Below are 24,184 nucleotides of genomic sequence, written 5' to 3' on the forward strand. Positions count from 1 at the left end.
AGGACATACAATCAATCAACAAGTACATGAAAAAATGCTCAACATCGCTAGCAGTCAGAGAAATGCAAATCAAAACCACCCTAAGATACCATCTCACTCCAGTAAGATTGGCAGCCATTAAGAAGTCCAACAACAACAAGTGCTGGCGAAGATGCGGGGAAATGGGTACACTTGTTCATTGTTGGTGGGACTGCAAAATGTTGCAGCCAATTTGGAAAGCAGTATGGAGATTTCTTGGAAAGCTGGGAATGGAACCACCATTTGACCCAGCTATTCCCCTTCTCGGTCTATTCCCTAAAGACCTAACAAGAGCATGCTACAGGGACACTGCTATATCAATGTTCATAGCAGCACAATTCACGATAGCAAGATTGTGGAACCAACCTAGAAGCCCTTCAATAGATGAATGGATTAAAAAAGTGTGGCATTTATACACAATGGAGTATTACTCTGCAATAAGAAATGACAAAATCATAGAATTTGGAGGGAAATGGATGGCATTAGAGCAGATTATGCTAAGTGAAGCTAGCCAATCCTTAAAAAACAAATGTCAAATGTCTTCTTTGATATAAGGGGAGTAACCAAGGACAGGGTAGAGATGAAGAGCTGGAGAAGAAGATTAACATTAAACAGGGATGATAGGCGGGAGGGAAAGTGAGAGTTAAGGGAAATTGCATGGAATTGGAAGGTGAGCCTCAGGGTTATACACAATTACATATAAGAGGAAAGGAGGAGTAGGAGAAAAATTATATAAGTGGAAGAAACAATTTATAGTAGAGCGGATGGAGAGAGAGAAGGGGAGGGGAGGGGAGGGGAGGGGAGAGGGGACAGTGGAGAATGGGATAGACAGCAGAATACATCAGTCACTAGAAAGGCAATTTGTAAATCAATGTAAATGTAACTGATGTGACACAGCAATCTGTATACGGGGTAAAAATGGGAGTTCATAACCCACTTGAATCAATCTGAAATACGGTATATTAAGAACTATGTAATGTATTGAACAACCAACAATAAAATAATTAAAAAAAAACAAAACTGAGCCATAGCACTAAACCTAACCCTAGACCTAACATTAGCCCTATCCCTAACTCGTACCCTAACCCTAACACAAACCCTAACCCTAAACCTAGCCTTAACCCTAGCCCTAATTCTAGTCCTATCCCTAACCCTAAAGGTAATATTGATTCTGTCTGTGACCCTAAAACTAACCCTATCTCTAATTATCACCCTGAACCTAAACCTAACCCTAACACTAGACCTAGACTTAATGCTAACCCTAAAACTAGCCTTATTCGTAACCCTAGACCTTACATTAGACATAGTGCTACACTAGCCCTAACCTAACCCAAAACCTAGCCCTAATCTGAGCCCTCACCCTAGCTTTAACACTTACCCTAACCCTAACTCGGGCCTTAACACTTAACCTAAACATGACCCTAAACTTAACCTGTCCTAACCTAAAACCTAACCTGAACTACAGCCCTAATCTTAACCATAACCCTAGCCCTAACACTAGCTAGAATCCTATCCATTACCCTAACCATAACCATAACCAAATTTTAATCCAAAGCCTAACCCTAATCATAGCCTTAATCTAACCATAACCCTAGCCCTAACTGCAGTTCTAATCCTATTTGTTACACTAACCATGACCTAACCAGAACCATAGCCCTAATTTTAACCCTAAACCTAGCCCTAACCCTAGCTTGAATACTATCCATTACCCTAACCATAACCCTAACCAAATTCTAACTCAAGGTCTAACCCTAATCATAGCCATAACCTAACCAGAACCCTAGCCCTAACTGTAGCTCTATTCCTATCCATTAGCCTAACCATAACCCTAACCAAATTCTATCCCTTGTCCTAAACCTAACTGTATCACTAACCCTAACCCTATCCATCACCCTAAAACTAACCTGAATCCTAAACCTAACCATAACCATTACGCTAACCCTAACATTAACTCTAATGCTAATTTGAGCCCTAACCCTAAATGTGAACCTAAACTATACCCTAACCCTGACTCTGACCCTAATAATACCTAGCTGTAAACCTGACCCCAACCCTCAACCTCACCCTTAAAATAGACCTAGCCATAAACCTAACTGTAAAATTATTCCTAACCATAACCCTAGACCTGTCATTAGCCCTAGCCCTAAACCTAACACAAACCCTAGCTCTAATCCTAGCTCCAAGCCTAGCCTTAATTCTAATCCTAATCTTAACTCTAACCCTAACCTTAATTTTACCCCTTGCCCTAACCCTAAACCTAGCTGTAATATCATACCTTACACTAACCCTATCGTTAGCCCTAACACTAGCCCTAAATCTAGGCCTAAATGTAAAAATAACTCTAGTGCTAATCCTAGCCCTAATTTAGCCTAACCCTAAACCTAACCCTAGCCCTAGCCTTAAGACTAAGTCTAATTCTCACCCTAGCCCTAGTCCTAGTTCTAAACCTACCCCTTACTATAAACCAAAACTTAGCCCTAACCCTAACCATAACCCTAGCCCTAACCTTTACTCTAGACCTAAACATGGATCCAACCCTAACATTGACAATAAACCTCACCCTAACACTAGCCCTAACCCAAATTATAATTGGAAAAATAGCCCTAACCCTACCCAAGCCCTAAAACAAACTGAGCCACAACTATAACCCTAACCCTTAACCTAAACCAAACCCTAACCCTATACCTAGAACTAAACATAGCTTTAATTTGAGCCCTAACTCTAACCCTAAAAATAACCCTGTCTCTGTCTCAGACCCTAACACTAACCCTAGCTCTAAACATTGTCCTAATGCTAACCTTAAAACTAGCTCTAATTGGAAACCTAGTTTTTACTTTAGACATAGCCCTAATGCTAACACAAATCCTAGCCCTTATCCAACTCTAGGCCTAATGCTATACTAGCTCTAATCCTAACCTTAACCCTAGCCCTAACCTTAGTTCTAACCCTATCCATTACCTTAAAGATAAGCCTAACTTAAATGCTAACCATATCTCTAACACTAACCTTTTTCATTACTCTACCTAAGTTGAATTGTAAACCTAACCCTATCCATTACCCTTACCCTAAATCTAACTCTAACACTAAATCAAGCCTTAACCCTAAACCTTAACCTAAACAAAACTCTACCCGGATCCTGACCCTAATAATATACATAGCTCTAAACCCGATCTTTATCCTAAACCTAACACTTACACTAGGCCTAGCCACAACATAACCCCAAAACTAACCCTAACCATATACCTAGACCTGACATTAGCCCTAGCCTTAATACTAGCCCTTACCCTAATACAAACCATAGCCCTCATCCTAACCTTAATCCTAACCTGAACCCTAACCCTAGCCCTACCCCTGATTTTAACCCTCACATTAGCCCTGAATCTAGCTATAACCGCATCCTTTCCCCTAATTCTAATCCAAACCCTTACACTAACACTAACCCTAACTCTAGTCCTAAACATAGGCCTAACCCTAACACTATCCCTAGCGCTAATTCTAGCCCTAATTTAGCCCTAACCCTACCCCTAACCTTAGGCCTAAAAGTAAATCTAACACTTGCCCTAGCCCTATTTCCAGTTCTAACCCTATCAGTTACCATAACCCTAAGACAAGCGCTAACCTTAGCCTTAATCCTAGCCCCAGAGCAATCCCTAGACCTAACCATAACTCTAAATCTAACCCTAAACCTAAGCTTAAACCTCACCCTACCACTAGACCTAACACTATCACTAATCCTAAAACTAGCCCTAACATTAGCCTTAGGCCTAAAACAAAACAGAGCCATTTCCCTAACCCTACACCTTAACCTAAACTGTAACCCTACACCTAGCCATAACCTCCTTACTCTAATTTGAGTCCTAGGCCTAAAACTAACCCTGACCCTGACTTATATCCTAACACTAACCTTGGTTATAAATATCACACTAACCCTAAAGATAATATTAGCACTAGACCTAGGACAAACACTAACCCCAAATTTAACCCAAATAATAATCGTAGATCTTACATTAGCCATAGCCCTAACCCTAGCCCAAACCTAATCTAAATCTTTGCCCTAATCCGAGCCCTAACATTAGTTTTAACCCTATCCTTAAACCTAAACTTAATCCTAAAACTAGCCTTAATACTACCCATAATCCTAGCCCTAAACCTATCTCTAATCCTATCCATTACCTTAACCCTAACCCTAACCATAATGCTAACCCTAGGATAACCCTAATCCTATCTATAACCCTAACCCTATCCATTAACCTAAACCTAATCTGAACCTTTAACTTAAACCTTAACGCTATCCATTACCCTAATCCTAAACCTAACCCTAATGCTAATTTGAGCCCTAACACTAAACCTTAACCTAAACAAACCCTAACCCTGACCCTGACCCTAATATTACCCTAGTTCTATAAGTGACGCTATCCCTCAACCTAATCCTTACACTATACCTAGCCATAAACCTATACCTGAAACTATCCCTAACCATAATAACCTTAGACCTCATATTAGCCCTAGCCCTAATATAGGCCTAAACATAACACGAACCCTAGCCCTGATCCTAGTCCTAAACCTAGCCTTAATCCTAACCCAAACCCTCACCCTATCCCTATCCCTAATTTTAACTCTCACCCTAGCCCTGTACCTAGCTATAACCCTATCCCTTCCCCTAAAACTAACCCTAAACCTAACACTAACACTAACCCTAACCATAGCCCTAATCATAGGTATAACCCTAACACTTAACCTAGCCCTAATCCTAGCCCTAATTTTGTGCTAACCCTAAGTGAACTCCTAACCCTAGCCCTAAGACTAACTCTAACTCTCAACCTACCCTTATTTCTATTTCTAACCCTATCCATTACTGTAACCTTAACATTAGCCCTAAACTTAGCCCTAAACCCAGGCATAGCCCTAACCCTAGATCTAACCATAACTGTAAATCTAACCCTTACCTTAAGCCTAAACTTCACCGTACAACTAGATGAACATTATTGCAAATCTCACAACTAGTTCTAACCTTAGCCCTAGCCCTAAAAGAAAACCAAGCCATTGCTCTAAACCTAAACCTTAACCTAAATCAAACCTTTACTGTACAACCAGCCATAACACTAGCTCAAATTTCAGTACTAAGACTAAAACTAACCCAGACCCAGACTCATATCCAAACACTAACCCTAGCTCTAAATATCATCCTAACCCTAAAGCTAATGCTAACACTAGACCTAGCCCAAACCCTAACCCTAAAACTAACCCAAATCATAACCCTAGTTCTTACATTAGTCATAGCCCTAACCCTAGCTCTAACCCTAACACAAAAATAGCCCTAATCTGAGCCCTACACTAGATTTAACTCTAAACCTAACCATAACCCTAGCCCTAAACCTCACCCTAACACTAGCCCTAACCCTATCTCTAACCCTATCCCTTAACCTAAGCCAAACCCTATCCACAATGCTAATCTTAGACCTAATCCTAATCATTACCTAAACCAAACACTAACCCTATTACTAGTCCAAACCCTAGCCCTCATTCTAGCTCTAACCCTAACCCCAAACCTAACCCTAACTTTCACCCTTATTCTGACCCTAACACTAATTATATGTCTAAACCTGAACCTTACCGTAAACTAAACTCTGAATCTAGCCCTACAAGTAAACTTTTACCTAAACCTAAGCATAACACTAGCCCTAGACCTAAACATAATACTAAATCTAGCAATAACTATAACCCTAGCCCTAAACAAAAACTGAGTCCTATCCCTAACAATAACCCTTAACTGAAACCAAACACAAACACTACCCCTAGACCTAATCCTAGTCCTAATTCTGGCTTTCACCCTAACCCTAACTCTAAACTGAACACTGACACTGACACTAACAATAAACCTAGCTATAAACCTGACCCTAAACCAAAATATAAACCTAACACTAGACATAGCCATAACCCTATCCCTAAAACTACCACAATTAGAACCCTAGATCTTACATTACCCATAACACTAACCTTAGGCCTAAACCTAACACAAAACCTAGTCCTAATTAGAGGCCTAAACCTACCCTAAGCATAACCCTAACTCTAACACTAGACCTACAAAACACTCACCTTAGTCCTAAACCTAGCTCAAAGCCTAAACCTTAGCCTAAACAAAACCCTAGCCCTATCACTAACAATAACCCTAATCCTAGTCCTAAACCTAACCTTAACCCTAGTCCTAACCCTAACAATTACCTTAACTCTAACCCTTACCCTAATGATAAACCTAGGCCTAACCCTAACCGAAACCCTAATTCAAATCATAAACCCAACTCTAGACCTAAACCCAAACCTAATCCTTGCCATAACCCTCATCCTAACTCAAACCCTAACCCTTACTTTAAACCCAATAGTAAACCTAGCTCTAAAACTAAACTCAACCATAAAGCTAACCTTACATCTAATCCAACCTATTACCCTAAACCTAAACCTAACTCTAATGAAAACCCTAGCCTTAACCCTAAACCTAACCCTGACCATTACTAAACCCTAACACTAGACCTAACACTAAATCTAACCCTCAACCTAGAAATAACCCTAGCTCAAAACCTTACCTTTACCCTAAACCTAATTATAACCCTTCTCTAAGCTAGGGTTACTAGCCCTAATCCAATCTCTAACCTTAACTCTAGCCTTAATCCTAACCATAACCCGAGCTTTAACCCTACACATTACCTGTATGATAACCCTATTCCTAATGCTAAACCTAGGCCTAACACTAACCCTATCACAAACCCTAAATCTCTCCATTACCCTAAACCTACACCGAACCCTAAAACTAGCCCTATCCATTACCCTAAACCTAACTTTAACCCTAGATCTAATCCTTACTCCAAATCTTAACCTAAGCCTATGCCTAAGCCTAACAATAACACTACACCTAACCCTAATACTAATTTTATACCTAGCCCTAACCCTAAGCCTAAGACTAAAACAAAATTGAGCAATAGCCCTAACCTTAAACCTTAACTTAATGTAAACCCTAACACACAACTAGACCTAACCCTAGCCCTAATTGGAGTCATAATGCTAACCTTAAACTAACCCTGACACTGACTCATATCATAACACTCACCCTAGCTCTAAATACCACTCTAAACTTAAACAGAAACCTAACAGTAACCCTAGCCTTAGTTTGAGTTCTAACCCTAACCTTAAAATTAACCCTGACCCAACCCATATCCTAACAGTCACCCTAGCTCTAAACACTTCCTCAACTTAAATTGAACCTTAACAGTAATCCTAGCCCTTATTTGAGTCCTAACCCTAAACCTAACCCTAAAACTAACACTGTTCCTGACTCGTATCCTAACAGTATCCCTATCACCTTAACTTTAAACCTAATCATAACACTAGACTTAGGCATAACTCTAACCCTAAAACTAGCCATAATAATTACCCTAGCTCTTACATTACCCATAGCCCTAACCCTAGGCCTAAACCTAAAACAAAACCTAGAGCTAATCCTAGGCCTAAACCTATCCCCAAGCATAACCCTAACCCTAACCCTAACCTAACACTCAATTAGTCCTAAGCCTAGCTCAAAGCCTAACCCTTACCCTAAACATAAACCTACACCTATCCCTAAATATACCCCTAACACTAGCCCTAATCCTAAACTTAACCCTAGCCCTAAACCTAGCTCTAAACCTACCCATTACTCTAAACCTAACCCTAGACCTATTGATAAACCTAGGCCTAAACATAACTCTAAACCTAACCGGAAAACTAACCCAAGACCAACCCTAAACCTCACACTCAGCATAGACCTAATTCTAGCTCAAACCCTAACCCTTTCCATAAACTTAAACATAACCATAGCCCTAACCCTAAACCTAAACCTCAATCTAACACTACCCATAACACTATACCTACATCTAGCCATATCCATTACTCTAACCCTAACCATACCGCTAATGATGACGCTAGCCCTACTCCTAACTCTAACCCTAACTTTACTGTAATTTTAACCCTAGACCTAATTCTAGACCTAACACTCGCCCTAGGCCTAACCCTAGCTCAAAACCTAACCCTTATGCTAAACATAACACTAAAACTAACCCTATTTCTAACACTAACCCTAACCCTAACTCAAGACCTATTACTAACCCTAACCCTAACCCTAATCTTAGCTCTAACCCTATCCATTATCCTAACCATTACCCCTACCCTAATGCTAACCCTAGGGCTAACACTAACCCTATCGCTAACCCTAACCCTATCAATTACCCTAAACCTAATCTGAACCCTAAACAAAACCCTATCATTACCCTAATACTGAACCTAATGCTAATTTGAGCCCTAACGCTAAACATTAAACTCAACCAAACTCTAACCCTGACACTGACCTTAATAATTCTCCTAGCTCTAAACCTGAATCTTACCCTAACCTAATCCTTACATTAGACCTAGCCAAAAACATAACCCTAAAACTATTCTCAAAACCATAACCCTAGACCTGATATTAGGCCTAGCCCAAATCCTAGCCCTAAAACTAACAAAAAATCCACTCCTTATCCTAGCCCTAAACCTAGCCTTAATCCTAACCCGAACCCTAATTCTAACCCTAGCTCTAAACCTAATACTAACCCTAGCCCTAATCTTAACTCTAATTCCGCCCTATCCCTAAGCCTAATTCTAGACCTAAGACTAACTCTAACTCTCACACTATCCTATCATTAGTTCTAAACCTATCCCTTACCATAACTAAACCCTAACCTAGTGCTAACTGTTGCCCTATACATAGCCCTAGCACTAACCTTAGATCAAAATCTCACTCTAAATCTAACCCTAACCCAAAGCCTAAGCCTAACCCTAACACTAGCCCTAAGCCTAACACTAATTGTAAAACTAGCCCTAACCCTAGCCCTAGCCCTAAAACAAAACCGAACTATAGCTCTAACACTAACCCTTAAACTAAACCAAACTCTAACCATACATCCACCCCTAACCCTAGCCCTAATTTGAGTTTTAAGCCAAACCCTAAAACTAACACTGACCGTGACTCTGAAACTAACACTAACCCTAGCTCTAAATATCACCCTAACCCTAAACCTAACCCTAACACTAAACCGAGCCCTAATCTCTACCCTAAAATTAGCCCTAATCATAACCCTGGTACTTACATTAGCCATAACCCTAACCCTAGCACTAACTTAACACAAAAACTAGCCCTAATCTGAGTCCTAACCCAAGCTTTAAACCTAACCCTAACCCTTGCCTTAACCATAAGCATAAGCCTAGCCCTAACCCTAGCTCTAAATCTATCCATTATAATAACCCTAACCCTAATGCTAACCCTAGGCCTAAACCTAAACCTATCTCTAAACCTAATCCCTATCCATTTCCCTAAACCTAAGATAAATCCTAATATTAAGCCTATGAATATCCTAAACCTAACCCTATAGCTAATTATATCCCTAACTTTAAGCCTTAACCTATCCCAAAACCTAACCCAGACCTTGAACTTAATAATAGGCCTACCCCTAAACCTGACCCTAACGTAAACCTTACACTAGATGTAGCCATAATCCTGAATCTAAAACTATCTTTAAACATAATTTTAGACCTGAAATTAGCCATACTTCTAATCCTAGGCCTAAACATAAAACAAACCCTAGCCATTATATTGCCCTAATCCTAACCTTAATCAATACCCTAACCCTAACCATAGCCCTAACCCTAATTCTAAACATCACCCTACCTCTCAACCTAACTATAACACCATCCCTTACCCTAAACTTAATCCTACATCTAACCCTAACTGCTAAGAGCCACAGCCAAGTAATTTAATGCATGGCACTTTTGGTTGAAAAGTGACAAGTGATGCCAGCTAGCCATTTAGATGATATGATTATGTTAAGATTTGCATTCATATGGATATTGGACTCCTGCTGTTCACCTGGGCCCACTATGGGACTCCTAGAGAGTTCCCATTGGTTGGGGAAGTACAGTAGGAGGGGATTCCGGGGGAGGAACTTGTTCTGGGGTTCTGGTAGAACACCACCGCGTGTGTGGACCGGCTTCTTCGCGGACATGTACGGGGTATTGGTGGCATTTTCAAAAATAAAGTTTGTTCCTGCTTGAGTGGCTCGTGATTCTGTGCCCAGCCAGACTGCGGCACCTAACTCTATGCTTAAGCTGAACACTAACACTAACCCTAATCCTAGCCCTAATTCTAGCCCTATAAAAACCCTAAACCTAACTTTAGCTTGAAGAAAAACTCTAATTCTTACACTAGCCCGATTGCTAGTTCTAACACTATCTCTTACCATAACCCTAAACCTAGCACTAACCCTTGCCCTATCCTTAGTCCTAGCCCTAAACCTAGATCTAACCCTAACTCTAAATCTAACCTTAAACCTAAGCCTAAGCCTAACACTAACACTAACCCTAACCCAAATGCTAATTGTAGAAATAGCCCTAACCCTAACCCTAGCAGTAAAACAAAACCAAGCAATAGCCCTAACCCTAAACCTTAACTTAAACCAAACACAACACTACACCTAGACCTAACCCTAGCCTTAATTCAAGTCCTAACAGTAACCTTAAAACCAACCATGACCCTGACTAATATCCTAACACTCACCCTAGCTCTAAACACCCTCCTAACCTTAAACCTAACAGTAACCCTAGCCTTTATTTGAGTCCTAACCCTAACCCTGAACCTGAATCATATCCTAACACTAACCCTAGCTCTAATTATCACCGTAACCTTAAACCTAACCCTAACACTAGAACTACCCTAACCCTAATGCTAAAACTAACCCTATTTGTAACTCTAGTTCTTACATTAGTGATTGCCCTAACCCTTGCCCTAACTCTAACAAAAAATAGCTCTTATCTGAGCCCTAAACCTAGCTTTAACCCTAACCCTAACCCTATCCCTAGCCCTAACCCCAGCTCTAAACCTATCCTTTACTTAAGTAAAACCCTAACCTTAATGGTAAACATAGATCTATCCCTAATCCTTAGGCTAACCAAAATCCTAACAATATTAAAAGTCCTAATCCTATCTCTCATTCTAGCTCAAATCCTATCCCAAACCCTAATGCTAATCCTAAACCTTATTGTGACTTTAACACAACCCCTAGGTCTAAATCTGACTGTAACCCAGAGCAAAACCTAACACTGGCCCTACAGATAACCTTATACCTAAACCTAAACCTAACCGTAACCCTAAGACTAACTCTAATTCTCACACTAGCCATATCCCTTAGTTCTAACCCTATACATTACAGTAACCCTAAGCCTAACCCTAACCCTAGCCCTAACCCTTGCCCTATCCTTAGTCCTAGCCCTAACCCAGATCTAAACCTAACACAAAATTTAACCCTAACCCTAAGCCTAAGCCTAACAATAAAACTAGCCCTAACCCTAATGTTAACCGTAAAAAGAGCCCTAACCCTAACCCTAGCAGTAAAACAAATTGAGCAATAGCCCTAACCCTAAACCTTACCTTAAACCAAACCCTAACACTACACCTAGACCTAACCATAGCCTTAATTCAAGTCCTAATCCTAATCTTAAATCTCATATCCTAACATTCACCCTATCTCTAAACACCCTCCTAACCTTAACCTGAAACCTAGTAGTAAACCTATTCCTAATCGAGTTGTAACCCTAACCCTGACCCTGACTCATATCCTAACACTAACCCTAGCTCTAAATATCATCCTAAACTTAAACCTAACGCTAATACTAGAACTATCCCTAACCATAACCCTAAAACTAGCCCTCATTGTAACCCTAGTTCTTACATTAGCCATTGTCCTAACATTAGCCCTAACCCTAACACAAAAACTAGCTCTAATTCGAGCCTTAAACCTAGATTTAAACTGAATCCTAACTCTAGCCCTAACGCTAGCTCTAAGGCTATCCTTTACCCTATGAATGACCCTAATCCTAATGGGAGCCCTAGACCTATGCCCAATCCTTAGGCTAACCAAAATCCTAACACTATTAATAGTCCTGAACCTAGCCTCATTCTAGCTCTTATCCTATCCCAAACTGAAACACTAACCCTGACACTTATCCTGACCTTTACACAAACTCTAATTCTAAGCCTGAACCTAACACTAGACTAAAACCTAACAATAGACCTGGACCTAAACTTAATCCTAAATCTAGCCTTAACACTAGCCCTAGACCTAAACAAAAACCTAGTCCTAGGCTTAACAATAACTCTTATCCTAACACAAACATTAACCCTACCCCTAGACCTAAACCTACTCCTAATTCTGGCTGTAACCTTAACTTGAACTCTAACCCAAACACTGACTCTGCCTTTAACAGTAAACCTACTTCTAAACCTGACTTTAACTGAAAATCTAAACCTAACACTAGATCTTGGCATAACCTGAACCCTAAAACTAGCCCTAATCATCACCCAGCTCTTACATTACCCACAGCTTTAACCCTAGGCCTAAAACTAACACAAAACCTAGAGCTAATTCTAGGCCTTAACCTAGCCCTAAGCATAACCCTAACTCTAACCCTAGCCCTAACCCAAAACTAACCATCGCCTTAGTCCTTACCCTAGCACAAACCTAACCCTTACTATATATATAAACCTAGAACTATACCTGAATCTAACCCTAAACCTAGTCCTAATTCTAACCTTAACCATAGTCCTAATTCTAGCTCTAAACCCATTACCCTAACCCTAACCCTAATCCTAATTATAACCCTAGCCTTAACTCTATAATAATCCTAACCCTAAACAGAAAACTAACCCTAGACCTTTCCCTATACTAATACTTGCTATAGCCCTAACCATAGATCAAACCCTAAACCTTACCATTAACCTAAACATAACCATAGACCTAACCCTAAACTTAAATCTAACCCTGTCCCTAACCCTAAACCTACATCTAACCATATTTATTACCCTAACCCTAACCCTAAACTTAATTATAACCATTTCCCTAACCCTTACTGTAACCCTTAACCTACAGTATTCCTATCCCTAAACATGACCCTGAACCTAACCCTTGCTCTAACCCTAATCATAGCTCAGAACCTAACTCCTACACTAAACATAACACTAACCTTAACCCTAGTTTTAACCCATAACCTAACACAAACTCAAGACCTAATCCTAACCATAACTTTAGCCCTAACCTTAACTCTAACTGTATCCATTACCCTAAACATAACCCTTACCCTAATCCTAACCCTAGGCCTAATCCTAAACCTATCACTAAACCCAACACTATCAATTACTCTAAACTTAACCTGAACCCTAAATCTAACCCTATCATGACCCTCACCATAACCCTAATGCTAATTTGAGCCTTAACCCTAAACTCAAACCTAAAACAAACCCTAACTATGGCCCTGACGCCTAATAATTTCCGTAACTCTAACCTAACCCTTACCCTAAACCTAATCCTTACATTATATTTAGCCAAAACCTAACCATAAAACTATCCATAACCATAACCCTAGACCTGACATTAGCCTTAGATATAATCCTAGCACTAACCCGAACACAAACACTAGCCCATAAACTTTAGCCCTAAACATAGCTTTCATCATAACCCTAACCTTAAACCTAGGCCTAACTTAAAACCAAGCCTACCTCTAATCTTATCTCTACCTTAGCCCTATCCCTACCCTAACCCAAATCCTAACCCTAGCCCTAAAACTAAGTCTAACTCTCTCCCTAACCCTAAAACTAGTTCTAACCCTATTCCTTACTAGAACCCTAAACCTAGCCCTAACCCTAGATCTAACCTTAACTCTAAATCTAACCCTAATGCAAAGCCTAAACCTAAACCTGACAGTAACCCTAACCCTAATTCTAATGCTACTCCTAAAACTAGCCCTAACTCTAGCCTAGCCCTATTACAAACCAGAGCCATAGCCATAACCCTAACCCTTAACTTAAACCAAACCCTAACCCTACACCTAGCCCTAAACCTAGCCCTAATTCGAGCTTTAAGCAGAACCCTAAAACTAACCCTAACCCGGATTCTGACGCTAACACTAACCCTAGCTTTAAACATCACCCTAAACATAACACTAGACAAAAACCTAGCTTAATCTGAACCCTAAACCGAGTTTTAACCCTAACCCTAACCTTAACCGTAAACCTAGCACTAAGAATAACCATAACATTAGCTCTAACCCTAGTTCTAACCCTATTCATTACCCTAACCATAATCCTAACTCTAATGCTACCCCTAGGCCGAAACCATACAATATTCCTAATCCTAACTATATCCATTACCCTAAACCTTACTTGAAGCATAAACCTAACTATATCATTAACCTGATCCTAACCCTATGCTAATTGGAGCCCTAAATTTAAACCTTAACCTATCCCAAATACTAATCATGACCCTGACCAAACAATACCCTTAGCTCTAAACCTGACCCTAACCCTAAACCTAACCCTTACACTACATATAATCTAACCCTAAAACTGTCTTTAAATGTAAAACTGGACCTAGCCATAATCCTAGCCCTAAACCTAGCCTTAGTCCTAACCCAAACCATAACCCAAGGTTTAACCCTAATTCTAATCCACTCCCTAGCCCTAAATCTAGCTATAACCCAATCCCTTACCCTAAACCTAACCATAACCATAACTTAACCATAATCTTAAACCTAAACATAACCCTTGCCTTAACCCTAGGCCTAACACTAACACTAAGCCTAGCACTAACCCTAATTTAGTCCTATCCTTATCTTAAACCTAGCCTTAAGACTAAATCTAACTTTTGCCTTAGCCCTAGCCCTCATTCTATCCTTAGCCCTAGCCCAAACCTAGATTCAAACCTAACTCTAAATTTAAGCATAACCATAATCCTAATCTAAACTCTAACACTAGTCCTAACAATATGCTAATCCTAATACTTTACTTACATCTAGCCCTAGCCATAAAACAAAACCAAGCCACATCCCTAACCCTAACCCTTAACCTAAACCAAACCATAAACCTAAACCTAGCCCTAACCCTAACTCTAAAAGTTACCGTGACCCTGACACTGATCCTAACACTAATCCTAGCTCTAAACATCACTCTAATCTTAAATTAACCCTAACACTAGACCTAGCCTTAACCCTAACCCTAAAACTAGCCCTAATTTTAACCCTAGTTCATACATTAGTTGTTGTCATAACCCTAGCCCTAACTCTAACACAAATTCTAACCCTAATTCTAGTCCTAACCCAAGCTTAAAACCTAACCCTAACCCTAACCCTAGCCCTAACCCTAGCTCTAACCCTATACTTTACCCTAAGCCAAACCCTAAACCAAATGCTAACCCTGGTCCTAACCTAATCCTTAGCCTAACTTAAACACTAACAGTATTACTAGTCATAACCCTAGCCCTCATTCTAATTCTAACCCTAACCTTGATCCTTATTCTGATCCTAAGAGTAACCCTAGGTCTAAACCTGACCCTAAACCTAAACCGAACCCTAACACTAGAGCTACTGGTAACACTATAACTATAGCTAAACTTAACACTAAATCTAGACCCAAAACAAATCCTCAATATAACTATAATTCTAGCCCTAGACCCAAACAAAATCCTAGCTCTAGCCCTAACAATAACCCTTAACCTAAACTAAACACTTACCCTACCTCTAGACCTAAAACTAGTCCTAATTCTGGCTCTAAAGCTAACCCTAATCCTATCCAGAACACTGACCCTGACCAACATTAACCTATCTCTAAAGCTGACCCTAACCCAAAACCTAATCCTAACACTATACCTTTCCATAACCCTAACACTAATGCTAGCCCTAAACATAACCCTAGCCCTAATCCCATCTTAAACCTAATCTTAACTCTAACAGTAGCCCTAGCCCTAACTATAGTCCGAACCCTAGCCCTAAACCTAACACAAAACTTAGCCATAATCCTAGGCCTAAACTTAGCCCTAAGCATAGCCCTAACCCTAACACTAACCCTTGCCTTAGACCTAACGCTAGTTCAAAGCCAAACCTTTAAACTAAACATTACCCTAGCCCTATCCTAAACCATAACCCTAACCCTAGCTCTTATCCTAACCTTAATCCTAGCTCGAACTTTAGTTTTCAGCCTTTCAATTCCCCTAACCCTAACCCTAACCCTAATTATAACCCTATCCCTAACACTAAACCTAACCCTAAACATAAATGTATCCCAAGACCTAACCATAAACTTAAACCTCACCATAGCCCTAACCATAGCAGAAACATTAAGCCTTACACTAAAGCTAATCCAAAACTAGCCCTAATCTATACCCTAACCCTAACTCTAAATCTAACATTATTCATTACCCTAAACATAACCCTAATTATAATAAAAACTCTAGCTATAACCTGAACCCTAAACCAAAACCTAACCATAAACATATCCCTAGAAATAAAAATAAACCTAACCCTCGCCCTAGCCCTAACACTAGCTCAAACACTAACACTTACCCCAACCTAACCATAACTCTAGCCTTAAACCTAACAATTATTGTAAACCAAACCCTAGCCCTATCCCTAAACCTAACTCTAATCCTAGACGTAATCCAAACAATAACCTAGCCCTAACCCTAGCTCTAAATCTATCCATTATACTAAACATAATACTAACCAAATGCTAACCTCAACCCTATTGCTAAACCTAATCCACCCATTACCGTAAAACTTAAGTAAAACCTAAACCTAACCCTATCCTTTACCCTAACCCTAAGCCTGAATCTAACAGTAATTCAAGCCCTAACCCTAAACTTTGATCTTAACCAAATGCTAACCCTGACCTTAACACTAATATTACCCCTAACTGTAATCCTGACCCTTACACTAAACAGAGCCCTAGCCCTAGTTCTAGCCCTGAACCTAACAGAAACCCTAGCCTTAATCCTAACCTAAAAACTAACTCTATCACTAATCCTATCTAACCCTCACCCTAGCCCTAAAGCTGGCTATAACCCAACCCATTCCACTAAACTTAATCCTAAAACAAATTCTAATCCTAAACCTAGCCCTACCCCTAGGCCTAACCCTAACACTAACCCTAGCCCTAATCCTAGCCCTAATTTAGCTTTAAGCCTAACCCTAACCCTAACCCTAACCCTAATCCTAGTCCTAAATCTGAATCTAACTCTCGTCCTAGCCATTTCCCTAGTTCTGACCCTATCTTTTACTGTAAAACTAACCCTAACACTAACCCTAACCCTGGATCTAATGCTAACTCTAAATCTAACCCTAACCCTAAGCCTAAACCTTACCCTAACACTAGTTCTAACCATAAAACTAATTTAAAATCTAGTCCTAAAACAAAACAGAGCCATACCCCTAACACTAAACCTAACCCATAGAAGTCAAGATGAAGTGAAACCTTAAATCACAAACTGTTCCTGACAGTGAACCTTGAACTGAGAAGGTCCAAACTGGGAAACATGGTAATGCTAGGTAAAAGTTGAATCATGACCAGTATCAAAGAAATTTGAACAAAAATAACTCTAACTCAAACATTAGTTCTAACCCTAGCCCTAACCTGAATCGTAAAACTAAGTCTTTCCTATTCATAGAGCTTGAACATAAAAGTCCCAAACTTGGGGTGCCTAGAGGGTAAATTAACACATGTATCCTTCACAGTATCAAAAAATTCTGACCAATAATTGGGGGAGGTGTTTCAGTACATGCCTATTTCCCTTCTTTTCTCCTAAAGTGCTCTTGGATAAATTAATTTTTCATGCTTTAGCTTAAGTTACTTTCACAAGGAACAAACCATAGCATGCCCACAGTGAAGTGATTGAATGTGTCAAATTTCATGCAACTAGCACCAACCCTGTTTGATTTCCAGCTCCATTTACATTCACACCTATAGGCCATAATGTAGTGAAAACTAAAAATTCAAACTTCCTAAAACTGAACCATTAAATCTTGAAGGACCAAACTTGGGAAGCCTACTAAGGTTGGTCAAAGAAGAATCCTGTACAGTATCAAAATAATCTGACCAAAAAAATTTGAAGCTCTTTTAGTACATGTGTATTTTGCTTGCTCCAAAGCACTCAGAGATAAAGCTGTTTCTTTCTACTTCCTCTTAGGGATACTTCACAGGAAAGAAACCAGAGAATGCTCACTGAGAACTGATTGAGTGTGTGAAGTTTCAAGAAGCTAGCACAAACCCTGTTTGATTTCCAGCTTCATTTCCATTCACCCCTATAGGGCAAAAAGAAGAGAAACATGAACATTGAAACTGTTCCTGAGAGAAAACACATTTATGGAGGAGGCCAAAACATTTGGAGTATAGTCAAAATAGGAAAACGTGAATTCTGCCCAGTATCATAGAAATAAAAAAAAAAAAAACTAACTCTAACCCTAACACTAGGTCTAAAACTAGTCCTAACACTAAGTCTAACCCTAAACCTAATCTGTTTAGAGAGCCTTTGATCATAGAAGTTTCAAAATTGGTGAGTCTAGTGTGGCAAGCTTTCAGATGAATCATGGGCAGTTTCAAAGAAATCTGACAAAATAATTGGGGGAGCTATTTCAGTACATGCATATTTCCCTGTTTTTTTCCTAAAGTGTACTCAGATAAATTTGTATTGCATGCTTCAGCTTATTACTAATTTCACAAAGAACAAACCAGAGAGTGCCCACAGAGAACTGATTGAATGTGTGAAGGTTCATGCAGCTAGCACCCACTTTGTTTGATTTCCAGCTACATTGTCATTCACACCTATAGGCCATTATGAATTTAGGCCTAAAAATTCAAACTGTTCCTGACACTGAACCATTGAACCTTGAAGGCCCAAACTTGGGAAGCTACTAAGGCTAAATCAAGGATGAATCCTGTACAGTATCAAATTAATCCAACCAAAAGAAAATTTGAAGCTCTTTCAGTACATGGGTATTCTGCTGGCTCCTAAAGCACTGAGAGATAAAGCTGTTTCTTTCTACTTCAGCTTAGGGCTACTTCCACGGCAAACACCAGATTATGCTAACTGAAAATTGATGGAGTGTGTGAATGTTTCAAGCAGCTAGACCAAACCCTGTTTGATTTCCAGCTTCATTTCCATTCACCCCTATAGGGCAAAAAGAAGAGAAACATGAAAATTGAAACTTTTCTTGAAAGCAAACCCTTTATGTAGGAGGCCCAAACGTTTGGAGTATAGTCAAAATATTAAAAAGATGAATCCCGCACAGCATCTTAACACTAGGTCTAATCCTAGTCCTAAAACTAACCCTAACACTAACCTTAACCTGTTTAGAATCTCTTTGATCCTAGAAGTCCCACACTTGGGGAGCCAAGTTGGGTAAGCTAACAGATGAATCATTCACAGTATTAAAGAAATATGACCAAATAATTGGGGAGGTAGTTCAGTAAATGTATATTTCCCTGTTTTCTCCTAAAGTGCTCTCACATAAAGTTGCTTTCCATGCTTCAGCTTAGTGCTACTTTTACAAGAAATAAACCAGAGAATGCCCATAGAAAACTGATTGAGTGTGTGAGGTTTGAAGTTGCTAGCACCAAACCTGTTGGATTTCCAGCTCCATTTCCATTTATACACAAAGGTCAAAATGAAATGACTACTTAAAATACAAACTGTTCAGGAGAGTTAAACCCTTGACACAAGAAGCCAAAACCTAGAGAATATAGTAAGGTTAGGTAAAAGTTGAATTCTGCCTAGTATCAAAGAAATTCGAACAATACTAAATCTAACAAAACACTAGCTGTAACCATAGCCCTAAACTAATACTGATTGAGTGTGTGAAGTTTCAAGCAGCTAGCACAAAACATGTTTGAGTCCAGCTCCTTTTCCATTCACCCATATAGGGCAAAATGAAGTGAAACATGAAAATTAAAACTGCTCCTGAGAGCAAACCCTTTTATAGGAGGCCCAAACTTGGGGACCATACTAAGAATAGGAAAAAGATAAATCCTGCCCAGTATTCAAAAAGTTAAAAAAAAAACTAACTCTAACCCTAATACAGTTCTAACACTTGCCCTAACTCTAACCTAACACTAAGCCTAACCTGTTAAAAGAAACTTGGATCATAAAAGTTTTAAACTTGGGGAGAATAGTGGCGAAAGCTTACAGATGAATCCTCCACAGTATCAAAGATATCTGACCAAATAATTGGGGGAGGCATTTCAGTACATGCATATTGCCCTGTTTTCTCCTAAAGTGCTCTTACATAAAGTTGTTTTGCATGCTTCAGCTTATGGATACTTTTACAAGGAAGAAACCACAGAGTGCCCACAGACAACTGATTTATTATGTGAAGTTTCAACCAGCTAGCAGCAACCCTCTGATTTCCAGATCCATTTGCATTTACCCATATAGGCCAAAATGAAGTGAATCATTAAAAACAAACTATTCCCAACAGAGAACCATTGAACTGAGAAGGCCCAAAACTGGGGTGAAAAGTAAGGCTAGGTAAAAGATAAATCTTCCCAGTATCAAAGAAATTTGAACAAAACAAACTGTAACCCTAACACTAGCTCTAAAGCTAGCCCTAACCATAAAATTAACCCTTACCTGTTTAGAGAACCATTGATCCTAGAAGTGCCAACCTTGGGGAAACTAGTGGAGCAAGCTAAAAGATGAATACTGCAAAGTGTCAAAGTAATCTGATCAAATTGTTGAGAGGACTTATTTTGGTACATACATGTTTCTCTGTTTTCTCCTTAAGGGCTCTCAGATACAGTTGCTTTTGCATGCTTCATCTTTGGCCTACCTTCAAAAGAAAGAAACTAGAGAGTGCCCACTGAGAACTGATTGTGTGAAGTTTCAAGCACCTCCTGCCAACCCTGTTTGATTTCCAGCTCAATTTTCATTCATATCAATAAGCCATGATGAAGGGAAACCTTAAAATAAAAACTGTTCCTGACAGCAAACCATTGAAGCGACAAGGCCCCAAACTGTGGAGCACAGTAAGGCTAAGTAAAAGATGAATCCTGCCCAGTATAATAGAAATTTGAAAAAAAAAAAAATAGGGCCACATTGGGTGCTCTCAGCACAGATGGAAGGCTGAGCTGCGCAGTTATTCTGGGCACAGACAGCAGTCTCAGCCACACAGGTGCTCTCTGCACAGACGGAAGGCAGCACAGAACACAGAGGTTTTGCTTGCGGGTCACCAGACTGAGCTCTGGACACAGCACAAAGTCTCTCCAGAACCACCCACTTCACCAAACACCATACATGGTTAATAAATGGAATCCATCTTGCAAAACCTTACTCACCATCTATTGGTGGGCGTGGCTACCAGCTTAGTTCTGCAGCTTATCAGGTACCTGGTTTCCAACTCCCCTACCTCCAGCTGTGATAACTCAAGATTTTTCTCACAACCTTTTGGGGGGTATAGCTATCAATGTGGAACAGCAACTGTACAGGCACCTGGTTTCCAATTCAGAGACTAAGAGTAGGGAGACTCCAAATAGAAGATTGAGCCCTCTCACCCTGGCTACCTCCACCACCCTGAGCACAGAGACTCAAGCTAGGAATTGACAACTCCACCTACTACAAGAAAAGAAAACAGAGTTCTTAGAGACTTTTTTTTTCTTTCTTACTTTTACTTTCTTGCTCTTCTCATCCATTCTCCTCTACCCTTCCCCCTCTGGTCCTCACAACCACAATATATATGAAACCAATTACTTTCCATGAAATTGGACTTTAAGAACTGAATCACTAGGATAGTATAATATAGAGGAATTTCATAGGCCCCACCTCACCACCTCTTTATTTGCTCTTATTTTTTTTCTCCCTCTCTTTTTTTTCTTTCCTTGTTACTTTTTCTTCTTTTTCTTTCTCCCTCTATCCCCCTTTCAGCCTCCTAACTTTTACTATTTATATATAGGGTATTTTCATGAATACAGATAAGGAGTTTCAATCTATACCTTGTTCCATAAATTCTCCCTGTAGAGTTCTCCTCCAAAGTTGCTAAGTTAGAATCATCACATACCCTCACTTCTTTCCCCCTCAAGAATCATCACATACCCTCACTTCTTTCCCCCTCAACATAGCATCGTCCCCCTGACCCTCAGTTCTCTATATATCACCAGAAATGCTATGCCTTTTATGAAACTAATGACTATATTCTAAATAATAATTAAAGCCAACATCTGTAGACAAAGGGTCTAAATTTAAATGTATTTATAATGATTAGACTTAGGCTTCGGGTTAGGTTTAGATTTAGAGTTTGGTTTTGATGTATGGTTAGGGCTAGGGCTAAGGATAGAGCAAGGGTTATGACTAGGGTTTGGGTTAGGTTTAGAATTATGGTAAAGGTTAGGGTTAGAACTAGTGATAGGGCTAGTATGAGAGAGTTAGTCTTAGTGCTAGGTTAGGGTTAGGGTTAGGAATAGGGTAAATTAGGGCTAGTGTTAGTGTTAGGTTTAGGCCTTGTGTTAGGGTTATAGTTAGGATTACATTTAGGTTAAGGTATTGCATTATAGCTACTTTGAGAGCTAGGGCAAGGGTTAGTATTAGGGTTAAGGCTAGAGTTAGGTTTAGGTTTATGATTAAAGTGAGGTTTAGGGCTAGGGTGAGGGCTAATGTTTGCATTAGGATTAGGGCTAGTATTAGGGCTAGGGCTAATGTTAGGTCTAGGGTTACAGTTAGGGATAGTGTTAGGTTTATGGCTTGGTCCAGTGTATAGAATTGGTTTATACTAAGGGTCAGTTTTAGAGCTAGGGTTATTATTAGTGTCAGGATCAAGGTGAGGGTTTGGGTTAGGTTAGGGTTTAGGTTTAGGGCTTGAATTATCACTAGGTTTAGGATTAAGGTAATGAAAGGGCTAGGTTTAGGGTTTAGGTGTGGTTTAGTGTAATGGATAGGGTTAGGGTTAGGCCTAGGGTTAGCATAAGTGTTGGGTTATCATTAGGGTAATGGATAGGGTTAGACATAAGATTATGGGTAGGGTAATGTATAGGATTAGGGCTTTTGTTTGGGTTAGGGCTAGGTTTACATTTAGGGTTAAAACTAGGTTTATGGGCTGGGGATGTGACTCAAGAAATAGCATGCTCGCCTGGCATACACGAGTTGCTGGGTTCGATCCTCAGCATTACATATCAATAAAATAAAGATGTTGTGTCCACCAAAAACTAAAAAAAATAAATATTTTTAAAACCTAAGTTTAGAACTCGTATTAAGGCTAGGTTTTGGGTTAGGTTATGGCTAGGTTTAAGGCTATGGCTAATGTACAAAGTAGTTTTATGATTAGAGCTAGTCATAGTGCCAGGGTTAGGGCTACGTCTAGTGTTAGGTTTAAGTTTCTAGTGTTAGGGTTAAGTTTACGGTTACGATGATGTTTAGAGCTAGGTTTAATGTTAAGGTCAGAGTCAGGGTCCGGATTAGTTTTCAGGTTAGGGTTAGGACTAGAATTAAAGATAGAATTAGGGTTAGGTGTAGGGTTAGGGTTTGGTTTAGGTTAAGTGTTAGGGTTAGGGTTATGATTGGGTTTTGTTTTAGTGCTAGGGGTCAAGATAGGGCTCGTTTTAGGATTAATGTTGGGATTAGGGCTAGTGTTAGTGTGAGGTTTAGTCTTAGTTTTAGGGTTAGATTTAGAGTTAGGTTTAGATCTTGGCTTTGAGCTAGGAGTAAGGATAGGGCTAGGATTAGGGCTAAGTTTAGGGCTACATTTAGGGTGATGGTAAGGGATAGGGTTAGAATTAGGTATAAGACTAGGGTGAGAGTCTGAGTTAGTCTTAGGGCTAGGGTTAGGGTTGGGGTAGGGATAGGCCTAATTAGGGCTGAGATAAGGACTAGGGTTTGTGTTAGTGTTAGGCCCAGGTTTAGGACTAGTGTTAGTGTTAGTGTTAGTGTTAGGGTTAGGGTTAGGGTTAAGTTTATGTTAAGGGATGGGAATATAGCTACTTTTAGGACTAGGATGAGGATTAGAATTAGGGTTATGGTTAGCGTTAGGTTTATGATTAAGGTGAGGTTTATGGCTAGGATATGGGCTAAGTTTTGTGTTAGTATTAGGACTAGTATTAGAGGTAGGGCTAATGTCAGGTCTAGGGTTATAGTTAGAGAGAGTTTTAGGGTTTTAGTTTATAGATAGGTCTATTGTAAGGTTTAGGTTTTTTTGTTAGGGTCAGGTTTAGAGCTATGGATATTATTAGGGTCAGGGTCAGAGTTAGGGTTTTTATTAGATTAAGGTTTAGGTTTAAGGCTCAAGTTATCACTATGAGAGTTTTAGG

The sequence above is a fragment of the Spermophilus citellus genome, assembly GCF_964194105.1.
Source record: "Spermophilus citellus genome assembly, chromosome: 2".
Classification (NCBI taxonomy): Eukaryota; Metazoa; Chordata; class Mammalia; order Rodentia; family Sciuridae; genus Spermophilus; species Spermophilus citellus.